Source organism: Lepisosteus oculatus, unplaced genomic scaffold (assembly GCF_040954835.1).
Source record: "Lepisosteus oculatus isolate fLepOcu1 unplaced genomic scaffold, fLepOcu1.hap2 HAP2_SCAFFOLD_113, whole genome shotgun sequence".
NCBI lineage: Eukaryota > Metazoa > Chordata > Actinopteri > Semionotiformes > Lepisosteidae > Lepisosteus > Lepisosteus oculatus.
In genome coordinates this window covers 222,209-234,694 of record NW_027167664.1, presented here as the reverse complement: position 1 = coordinate 234,694, position 12,486 = coordinate 222,209, and the positions used below count along the sequence as shown (strand labels likewise).

Here is a 12,486-nt window from a genome sequence, read left to right as displayed (position 1 = left end):
TATTGTTAGTTTCTGTAGCTAGACGTTCAAATGAGTTTCATGTCCAGATGGACTGTTTCCTCCAGTGGTATAGTATTGCAGTGAGACAGCACGATGCCTGCAAGACTATGTCACGCTAAACGCCACAGATTGTGTTTGTCCGTTCGTGTCAGTCGTCCTGCAGCCACGGGAAGTGGGACACAAACATGCTGCAATGCTTTCAAGACGTTAGGATTTGTTTGTGCAACATCCGAGAAGAGTACTTGTGGCTTGGATGTGAACTGTACGTGCCCGCCCCCTTTCCTCTGTAGTGCAGTTCCTCCCGGCATGCCCTTCGTCATTGTTCTGTCATCTTGTATTTAAAGGGTTGTATTTCTGCTGCTGAAAATAAGCAACGGTTTTCTCACAACGCCCCTTGTTCCCGACGGAGACCTTGTCTGTCATGAAATTCTTCAAAACCTCAAGCTAGAAGAAGAAGAGGACAAATATGAAGCGTTACAGCAACGACATGCCATGAGACGATTGATAACGATTTCCATAGGATCCCCGCGGTTGCCTGGCAACCGTCAGCTTTGCGCAGTGGCAGTATCGTAGCCTGTGAGGTTTAGCCGAGGCGCGATTATTGCTAGTTGAAAACTTTTCCCAATACCCCTCTTCCGCCGGTTTGCAATACAATCGGCGAAAGCAATTTTTGACAGTCTCGTCAGAGACTAAGCAAGGTGTTTAAAGACAGATTTTGTCATGGTGACATCATGGTAGAAAGAAACGAGCTTTTTACGTCTCAACAGAAACGCTCTTTAGCTCTTTCAGCGTTATGCAGAAACGCGACTTGTTTTTCTTAAAATGAATGCAACTTGCAAAACATGAAATACAAACCTTGCTAATCAGCGCTAGCGGCAGGCAAAAAAAAAAAGAAGTCAGCAATGTTTTTTTTCTTTAACCTTAACCTTGCTAATGGAGAAGAGTTAAACAACCGAGTCTATGCAGCTTAAACGGTGCGCACGTCGGGATCTTAGCTGAAAGGGTGGTAAATCACGCTCACCCCAGTCCTTAATCTTTTAAAGAGGATACAAAATTGAACCTAGTCGCCACATCACATACATCCTGTTCAATGATAAAAAGGTAACATCTATCCTCGCTCCAGAGTAAATCTCACGTTGAGGGCATCTTTTTTTTCACTTTACCGTGAGTCGGGCTCGGCTGCACAGAGGAGAGAGCAGAGCAATGAGGTCACGGGGACAGGGGAGTCACACGCTGGCGGTTTGAATACGCGGAAGATCACTGAGGGATCCACAGTCCGCACTCCGGACTGTCTGCGCCATCAGTCCGCACTCCGGACTCTGAATCCTGCCATCCGAGTTAAGATCTCGGCGGAACCTGAGGCGCAGTTCCTTCTTAAAACGTAATCTGGTGAGCATTTCTAGAATCGTACTTGTATAGATGCGGCCTTTAATGTGTTGCTAGGTTAAAATTGATGACTTCTTGTATTTCAGTAGGCAACTGCCCTCTTGATTTCGGATTTAATTTCTTTATTACAGGGGCGCTTTTATGAAGACAGAGTCATGTTCAGGTACTTTGCTTGATGGAGGAAGCTCATTTCGGACTCTGTGATCTGCTCACCTGGAAAGGTCTGCTGTACTACTACAAGAGAGAAGTAGAGTCTGGAAGAAGGGACAATTTTATGATGCTTTGGAAGATAATGTTTTTTTTTTCTTATACTGAAAATGAAAGGTAGTTGTTTCTATATGGACTCAGTCTTTGGAAATTGTGTATATATATTTCAGTGATCCCTCAGCCATTCCTTCTGTATTGTAATTCAATTTCTCTTTTAAAATTCCTTCCCCACTTCTAGGACCTGCAGTTGCTGAACTCCACAATGGCTTCTATTGGAAAGTCTGTGACTGAGACCAAGTAAGTGTTCACTTTTTTATTAAACCATTATTTATTTTGGAGCAATGAGCAATTCTTATATAAATGCAATAAAATCATTATGCTCAAACTATGAGAGAGAATTTTAAGGATAATTTAAGAAATCAGTCTTAGCTTGTTTCTATACACAGATGGTATTATTTATTTTCAAAGGAAACCCGCGAGGATTCCCCTGGTGTGCAAGATGTACCTAAATACTTTTGATCAGCTTCCTGCTCACTTGAAGAGGGCGTGTATGAAGCACGCCACGCCAGAAGAGATCAGGATGGCCTCTCAACAGGCGAGGGAGGACATGATGAATCACCTGAAGAACGGGGTCATTGTGGATTACCACAGAATAGAGATCGTGAGGCAAACAGGATAGTGGTTGTAAGACTGCTAGAGTCCTTGGGCCTTTTTGTACATGGGAACCCTGAAGACACATCGGCAAGGTGAGATATTTTTAATCTGTAAGGCTTCTGTAGTTTCTTTTTGAAATCATTGTTACAACATATTATGTAAAAGCATGTTGAAAAGAATCTACCTGCATTCCAGCGGCCCTGAGCAAGAGGCCGCTGTCCAGGAGGAAGAGATGCCAGAGGCTCCTCTAGAAACTGAAACAGAAGCGGATAAGGAAGGGAAAGCTGTGAGCTCTGAAGAACTCTATCAGCAGTAAGACTTTTTATTTTTCAGATGTATCTATTTTTTACTAAAATTCTAATTTGTCTTATAGGTATAAAATGTTTAAACCGGTGTTTTATATCCTTACAGGCCCTGAGTAGTTAAAAAGTATCAGCAGGCTCTCCGGAAGAGGGTGGCCCAAGCTGGACTCTATAGAAAGCACTCCCTGGATGCTCCTGATTGGATTCAAACAGTACCTTACCAAGGATCTGGGAGTGGCAAATTATTCTCAGGAGGTATTTATTTTTTAAAGGCATTTAAAATTAAGCAATGGTATCTTCATTGTAAATGTTTTTATTTCTTAGCTTAAAATTCACCCATGTGAAATGATGTCAGCCATAAACATCATGACTCTATATTTCCTACCTGAATCTATTCTACTTAAATTATTACATTATACACAATTTGAGTTCATTTTAAAAAGTAAAAGGTAATGAAAGGAATGCATTTTCATAAGAAAGATAATACCGATATGCATGTGATAATCTTCCTTATATCATGTAGTGCGTCATTTGGACACTTTGTGGGCTTGAAATACAAAGAAAATCATGTTCTATGGTACAAGATAAATACAAAACTTAAGCTTTTATTTTAATTAGGTTTGTTTATAAAGCATAAGCAATCATTTATTACATCAATATATGTGAAAATTACATTTTAGCATCATATTATTACATACAGGTCTCTAGCTTCAACACAGTGAGATATATATATATATATGCTCAGTGATTTATTGGTACATGCCCAGGGCAATAATCAGAATGAGGATTTATTTCCAGACGGGCAACAGGTAGTGTTGTGAAATACTTCAACACACTGGATCGCAGATTTAGACCCCCTGCACTCCTACTCCTTAAAAACCAAAGAAATGAAGATATGTAGCAATCACATTGTAACGGGGGTGACAGTGACTTAATGCTTATACTAGTGGACTTCTGGTACCTTTAGGGTACGGTGTTCCCTGAAGGGCTCTCAAACCCCGCATTTCAGATGCCTAGCTGTATCGCCGATGTGTTGCACCTCAGAATCACTTTTAAACCTTACCTCTGGTATCTTTAATCCCTACTGCTCAACGCATGGTGAAAGTATTGCATAATTGTGTCTGAAAATGAGCAATGGGCACCTGAGAGACTCATTTGCCTGTTTCACAAATGATCATATTTGACTAGAGATTCTGTTTGGGATTCAGTTGTGCATTCTGACAGCAATCCCTTTCAAAAAACGATACATTCTGGATGAGGTCAAAGGTGCAGGAACACTGTTACTTGTTCCTTTATAACCCGGTTATTGATGTCATTAACAACATTAATCCCAAACAGAGCTGTTGGACTCCCTCCTCTGGCCGTTTTCCACCAGTTGATTATTTCATCAACCAATGCACTAATCAAGCTCCCAAGGCACTCTCTATACCCAGTAAACATAGGTCTAACCTCACCCAAGGAGAAAATCAGGCGCTCCAGTCTCTCCGCAACAGGGATGATATCGTCATCAAACCAGCGGACAAAGGAGGTGCCGTTGTGGTGTGGCGTAAGGATCTATATATCTTTGAAGCCTCTAGACAACTAACTGACACTTCTGCCTACCTCCCTCTCCAACATGACCCTACCACTGACTACCAAAAGGAAGTGGTATCCACCATTTCCCTTCTTATCAGCAGTAACGAGCTCCCCCAGGAGGCGAACCGGCTCATCATGGAACATCCACAGGTATCTCAATTTTACCTCCTCCCCAAAATCCACAAACGGAACACCCCTGGACGCCCCATCGTATCAGCATGTAACTGTCCAACTACTTACATCTCAGCCTTTCTCGACAGCCTCATGAGACCGCTGGTTGAAGATCTTCCCTCATACATCAAAGACACTAACCACGCGCTCCAACTTTTCAATGATTTCCAATTTCAGGGTACCGAATGCCACATTTTTACCATGGACATCACATCTCTGTACACCGTCATTCCCCATAATGACGGCCTTACAGCCCTCAAGCACACGCTGGACAAACGCACAGTGCTTGATCCACCCACCCACACCCTGGTACGCCTTGCAGAATTGGTCCTCACACTGAACGCATTCTCTTTCAATAATCTTTTTTACCAACAGGTCAGTGGAGTTGCCATAGGCACCAGAATGGGACCCAGCTATGCCAACATTTTTGTCGGCTGGGTAGAAGAACACTTCTTCGCCTCCTACACTGGCTATGTCCCTGACCTCTACAAACGATATATTGATGACTGCGTCGGTGCCGCCACATGCTCCAACGATCAGCTTGAATTCTTCCTGCACCATTTCACCAACTTCCACCCGTCCCTCAAATATACGGTTAACATATCTTCCACCACTCTTCCGTTTCTAGACATCCACTTGTCTATCAACTACCCCCGACTGTCCACTTCAGTTTATTACAAACCCACGGATTCACACAGCTACCTCCTGTACAGCTCATTTCACCCCAACCACACTAAAAACTCTCTTCCTTTTTCACAGTTCCTTAGGTTACGACGACTATGCAGCGACGACATCGACTTCGAGAACCAAGCCCTCTAAATGTACTCATTTTTCATCAACAGAGGATACCCCAGCAGTGTGATTGACAGGGCCCTTGCCCGAGCCAAAAACACCCCCCGGACCATCAACACGATCATGAACTCCCGCCGTAACAACCGCATTCCTTTGGTGCTTCCTTACCACCCTAACACACTTCCTATCCCCAGGACCATTAACCAGAACTTTTCCATCCTACAGGATGACCCCTCCATTGGGGCCCTCTTTTCTGATCGCCCTATCATCTCATATCGCCGACCACCTAATCTGCGTAACCTCCTTGTTCACAGCTCCCTTGACCGCCCTCAACAACCATCCACACCAGGCACTTTCCCTTGCAACAGAGCTCGCTGTATCACCTGCAAGTACACAGCCACCACCACACTCATTCAAGGCCCCTCAGGACAATTCCGGATCACCCAGACAGCATCTTGTACCTCCAGCAACCTTATTTACTGTATCTCTTGCAGTAAATGCCCAGCCATCTACATTGGAGAAACAGGAAGGAGACTCGGAGACTGCTTCAGAGAACACGTCAGGGCTGTGAAGATTAAAGATCTCTCCAAGCCCATTGTTTCTCATTTCACCTCTGACGGCCACGACCACTCTAATCTCTCCGTCTGTGTTCTCAAAGACAGTTTTCCGAACTCATACATCAGAAAGACCACCGAAACTAAAATTATTCTGCAGCTAGGATCACACATTCTCCCTTCCCTTATCGACAGATTACTGTTCTTTTAAATTTTCTCCATTCATTGGAAGTTTCATTTCACACCTCTCTGCACCCATTCTGACTTCACACCTCTTGATTGGCCTCTCTTTCTGTCCCCTGCTCCCGCCTCTCACTCCTCCTCCCTCCCAACCTTTGTTCTCCCGCTACTTTACCTTTGCCTACTGCCCTGTCTCTCTCACACCTGAAGAAGGCTCCACGGCCGAAACGTTGTGTTCTCTTTCTTCTTTTTTTCAGCATGGAATAAACCTATTACTTATCTCTATATATGACTGAATCATCCCAGTAGAGGGAGATGTTTCATAAATCTAAGATAAACTTCAAGATGGGAAGATAAAGGGAAAAGGAATCTCAAATAACAACGAAAGATATGAAAACAGTAGTATACAGTGATCATTGACAAGGCAGTCCTTTAGGGGATTTTCATAACATCCCTTCAACACTCTTTTTGTCACTTAAAAAATCCATAGTGTTTGTCCGTAGACAATTCTGTCCTCACTGCCAAATGAGATTGATCTGCTTTTGCTTCCTTGGCTTTCTCCAGTCCTGGTGTAGTGTCACTTCTTTTATTAATGTATTAATTGTATAAATTTTATTAATTCTCTGCATGTGTTTATCAAATTCTTGCTCTAAAATTCACTTAACAATTTTAATAAAAGTAAAGGACAGTTTTATAGCTGAATAATTAATCTTAAAGATTATTATTATTATTAATAAGAATAAAAATTCCTTACACTTACTTATATAGCACTTTCCTGGACACTACACCCAAAGCGCTTTACAGGTAATGGGGACTCCCCTTCACCACCAATGTGCAGCCCCATCTGGATGATGCACCAATACACATCAGCTATTAAGCCAGTTCATAGATGGGGATTATTATGAGGCCATGACTGGTAAAGGCCAAAGGGAAATGTTGCCAAAAAGCCAGGGACAGGATAACACCCCTCTACTCTTCTCCAGAAAAGCCCTGGGATTTTTAATGACCACAGAGAGTCAGGACCTCGGTTTTATGTCTCTTCCGAAGATGGTGCCTTTTTACAGTATAGTGTCCCAATCATTATACTGGGGCATTAGGAACCACACAGACTACAGGGTGAGTGCCCCCTACTGGCCCCACTAACACCTCTCCCACCAGCAACCTTAGTGTTTCCCAGGAGATCTCTGATCCAGATACTGGCCAGATTCACACCTGCTTTTAGCTTCAGTGGGCTGCCAGTTGTGAGTTGTAGGGTTATATGGATACTGGGAGGTTACAAGCTAACTATGCCGCCTAGCAATTTTAAGACCATTTCCCCCTACAACAGGTTCTTCATATCATCCAGAATAAAAATATTAAGATAGTCTGGGATCCAGTGATGCCAGTGGGGGTAATATGGTAGCTTCAGCTCTAACACCAACATTTATTTAGCTTTAGTGAGACAAGCTAGACAAATCCATCATTTTTCATTGTAAATTACCCAGATTGGAGTCTGCATTTCACAAGACTAACCAGCAGTTTTGCACATACAATCCACAGTTGTAACTATAACTACCATTTTAGTTGCTTAATATTTTTCCAATGGGCTACTATTTTACTTAATGCTAAAATAAGCCGTGCCAACCAGGAAGATGGACCTATTGATGGCCGATCAACCGATTGGACATATTGTTACAAATGGGGGGGGTTACAAAAATGGTGAAAATCAGGATTTGACTGAGCGGTTTAGTCAATAAGTGAAATTATTCATAATCCCCAACTCGTTAATGGTTTCTAGCAATATTCCCGAGTGGCTGGTATAATAAGAGGCACGGCACGTGAATTCTTTGTTTTCTGGCACAGCTTTGTTGAGAGGAGTAACAATCCAGGCACACTTGGTTAAATAAATATTTATTACAATGACAAGACACAAACTACACACAAACATACAACACACAAAGTTACTTTATGTGCAGTATTGTCATGACCGCCAACCTGCCCAGACCAGCCCACAAGAGAGCTAACCAGCGCCAGCAGCAGATTGATAATTACAAGCGCTGCCGCACGTGTTAGCTCATCACCACACACCCTACCATGCGACAGGCAGTGGTATTTAAACCATTCAAACCCAGTTCCTGCTGCTTGCTTTTGCCTCTCGACCTTGGACCTCGCCTTCTGATTTGGATTATTTGCTTCTATTAGTATTTTCTGGATTTTGAACTACCTTCCGCCTTTCGACCACGACCTCGCCTGATGTTCCGGACTGTTCGCATGTCTCATTATCTCCCTGCTCCTGCGTCTGCATAGGACCTGCATACCTTTTCGTTGGGGATTCCTTACAAGTATTTACAAACAAGCCGTTTCAGAGGCCAAACATTCTGGTCACCCAGAAAACCCTAGACCGCTACTAAGCATTAAACTCTTAATGCCTACAGAGGCTACATGAGCAATAAACTGCCTTCTAACTAAATATAAAGCAACCTGCAGTTAAATGTCTCTCTCTGTACCCCGGATGCCACAAAATAAATGGGAGCCTATCCATAAAAATGCACCCTAACCAGGAAAGACGTTTCAAACTGTGGTATCTTTTACCCAGGAAACCCAAATTCCTTAAATACACATAATAGCATGCTCTCTCTAACAAGTTTCACATACTCAGCTCCAGTCAGGATTGATTTGGATGATCATGAAGTAGGGGCTCTTGCCTGGTGCAAGCTTCAAGTCCCAACTCCTCAAGACTCCTCTCTCTTCTCCTTGTTTCCAGCTTCGTGTTCTTTTTACTTTTTCTGTCTTCCTTCTCTTCTGTTGCTTTTAATGTGATCTTATATTGTGTGTCTGTACTGCTCCATGACTATCATTAACCCACAACTTACCAAGATATACTAAGGTAAACTTTACAATTGTTTATGCTTAAAGGATCCCCCAGACCTCAGTAAACATCCTCTAGGCTTTGAAGCTAGAAGTGTTTACTCAACCAAGTGTCAGAAACTTCTCAGTTACCTAAACCTGTAACAATATTATTTCAATTTTTGGAGACAGAGGGCAGATACTTTGTGTGCAAAATCACCAGAAAAAGGCCAACTGTACTGTGTTCAGGTTTCAAAAAGTTTTTGTAAAGGTCTCTCGGTGAGGCTTAAATTTAAGTTTATGAGACAAGTTATGAGGCTAAGGAAGAGACTAAATTCTGAAAGGAGCATCAGCAAGAGACTGGATGCAAATGAATTCAGGAAGCAACTTACCTGTTAAGTCAGCAGCTGAAGAAAACCTCACAATGGAAATGGCAGTTTTTGTACATTGCATCTGCTTTGTGTGTCTATTCTGTGTACCAGCCTAATTTAAAGATCCCATTGTGACACACCAACCCAGGTGACACTGTACAGTTCATATAAACCATCATAAATGGTGCATAATGGAAACTACATACTCCATTTCCATTTTAAAAATTTTAATACAATATAATTAAGGTAACAATGTGTTTGGAGACCTAGAAAGATCTAGACATGAGAACACATTCTTCCTAGGTTGTGCTTGTATCTCTTTAGTTTGTGGTTTCTATCTACAGGGCTGGAGTTTGTTCAGAGAAACAGGAGTGTGGTTGGAGGAGGACAGAGGGTTGTAAAATATCTCTTGTTTTACTACTGCATTAAAGCCTGAAAATGATCTATCGTGCTGGCAATGTCATAAGATATTTGATAAGGGCACTCAAGGTGAATATGGATGTGAATGAACAATGAACTCCATTGTATTTAAGGGTGTAAATTGAAATCAAAAGTGCATTTAATGCACCCATATCCCTGGGAATTTTATAGCCACTCAGCAGGACGTTTCGGTAGCGCAACAACTGTCCACCGCTGGCTCCTCCTCACGATCAGGTGCTGATATAATGGAGAAGAATAAAAGACAGAGGCAGAATTCTCTTTTCCCTTGGAGGGTAGTTATATTGTCGGCTTCGTCATACACAGCACAATACCAGCTACACACACAAATCGATGACCTTACTTCCTAACTCACTTAAACGCTTCTCCCCTTTGCAGCCCACCTAACTCTCTCTTATAGTTCCTGTGTCGTTACAATGACCTTTCACCCTCTCACATCTGAAAATTATAATTATTTTTAAAACTCAAAACTTCTAACATTTACTAATTTATGTCTTACAATACCAATACCTTCTGCTCCACCTGTCTCTGGAGTTCATCCAACAAGCTTCCAGAAGAACACTTTTGTGCAGATTACCCCACATCTTACTTTCACAAAAATATTAGCTTTTTTTCAGATTTTTCAGAAGCTTCTCCTTTATCCAGACTTCCTCCTAGATGTCAACACATACTGAGCATTTTCATTTCCCATTATGTTGCACAACCAAAAGGCCATTGTTCATTAAAGGCATAAATCTGATATTTAATGAAAATGTGTGCATAAATATAGGGAACACTACTAAAAGATATTAACAAATGATATGTGAAATCCACTGAGCTGAAGGGTGTGAACTACTCCGTGCCTCTTCCCGCTGCTTGCCCAAGTGCCCACCACCCAGCATCCTCTTCTCAAGGTTTTTGGAATTGTAACGAGCACTCCTGGTTTTGTATTGGTAGTGTGGGAAATGACAGGCAGGAGACAGCTTCATAGGCTCTGCGACAGTTTTATTGAAAGGTTTATCACAGTGTGACATGATAAATATGGAGGCAGAGAGAGAAAGCACAGGCTGGATGCAGAACAGGGATTCATATTTATTTTAGCTGATTACTATAGGTTTGTGATTACTGTTATGGCTTTTACTTGGTCAATGTTACTTAAATTAACTTAAAAATAAATGCATTAGTACTTTAATTAATATACAGTATATGGGAGTGTTAATTATGTTTTTTTAAACATACTGCTTATACTATATACTTTAGTACATTTTGCAATGGTATAGGGGTGGACTTGGTTATTTGCAAATCTGTCTATTCGTCAACAATGTTGAGACCCTGTGTATCTGTAACATCCCATTACACTAAAAATCAGCAGCCATTTTGTTCCTGATGAGGTGGCGGTTTCAGATATCTTAAAATCTGAATGGTTACAGTAAACCATCCTTAATACTCATTCATGCTCAGTGGGGACCTTCATTTGGAGACCAAAACTGTAGCCTCCAACAGAAGAGATAAATCCAAGAGCAGAAGTACAATGCAGTTATTTGGAAAAGAATGGGTGAAGGTAGATGGAGATTTTTAGATCACTTTATTAGCCATATACAATTTCTTGCATTAGGAATTCATCTTTTCACATACCCCAGCTTGCTCTCTGAGACACACAGACCGCAGGGTCAACCATTGTACAACACCCCTGGAGCAATTGGGGTTAAGGGCTTTGCTCAGGGGCCCAATGGAGTAGGATTTCCTCTACTAGCCACTGGATTTGAACTGGTAACCTTCCAGCCACAGGCGCAGATCCTTAGACACAGTGCCACTGCTCTGCCAAACATTTGGCAGCCATGGGATTCGAGCCCACGCCCCTGGACTAGCGCCTAAAATCCAGTGCCTTAGACCACTCGGCCATGCTACCACCTAAGGTAACTACACTAAAAGTCAGCAACCATTTTGTTCCTGCTGAGGTGGCAGTTTCAGATATCTTAAAACTCTGAATGGTTACAGTAAACCGTGTTTAATAATTATTCATGCTCAGACTGGACTTTCATTTTGGAGACCAAAACTGTAGCCTCCAACAGAAGAGAGAACTCCAAGAACAGAAGTAAAATGCAGTGAATTGAAAAAGAATGGGTGAAGGTATGTACTGTACCAAGTCATACCATATGTATGAGTACATAAAAGCGGCATAAGTAATTCTAGGAGTCCAAAAAAACAGTTCGTAGGTAAAAACATAAAGAAAGAGTTGGGCTACCCTACAACAGATTTTTGGTGAGCAGTGTGATAACGAATTTGAATTACCCAGGTATTCTTTCTTTCATGAATTATCATTTCTGTATGAAAAACAGAAATAAATCTTTCGTCAACCCCTGAATGTATAACAACTGGCAAATAACATTTAGGCTTTCATGTTATATTTGGGTAGTACAGTATTAACTTTTATGCTCATCATCAAATAGGGATAGAATCAGCAGGATGTTATCTACATCCAAACTGCATAGTAGTTTTGGGATCCTCTCTATCCTAAGAAAACCAAGAGCTGGTTGAAAGAAACATGTTTTGTTTTTTAATTGATTAGGATGGAAGTACGTAGGGGGTTTTCAAGCTGCTTCTGTAATGATTTAACACAAAGCTTGTTTATCATGATATCTGTGCTGTTAATTTGCTGTGTAAAAACTTGGTGTGCATTTATTACTCAGATTTATTGCATGGTTCATGGACTCTAACTTTACAACTCTCAGATTACTTTATTAGCTCAACCAGACTTCTGTCAGGTGTCATAATCAGAGAGAGCTGAGTTTCCAAACCTTGTAATCTTTCATCAATTTTTTTCATCTTATTTAACATCACTGTATTTGCCAGAATATCCATGTCCATTTCTACAAACCTTTGGTAAAAGCAATTGTATTTGTAACTGCTTTTTGCAGTAGAATACCAAGTGTCCCATTGTGTTGTATGTGGCCCAGGAGACAGCTTTATGGGTTTAAGGAAAGGGGAAATGTTTATTCATGCTGAAAGAAAAAGACAAAAGACACAACATTTTGGCTGTGGAACCATCTT

At 41.5% G+C, this 12,486-nt stretch overlaps 1 non-coding gene across 1 annotated transcript; it reads left to right on the top strand.

Annotated features, from left to right (window-relative positions):
- The first annotated feature begins 547 nt into the window (after positions 1-547).
- On the top strand, positions 548-689 carry LOC138226203 (U4 spliceosomal RNA). Its single transcript, XR_011184427.1, has one exon. It is a non-coding gene; the product is annotated as a U4 spliceosomal RNA (small nuclear RNA).
- Positions 690-12,486: the final 11,797 nt, after the last annotated feature.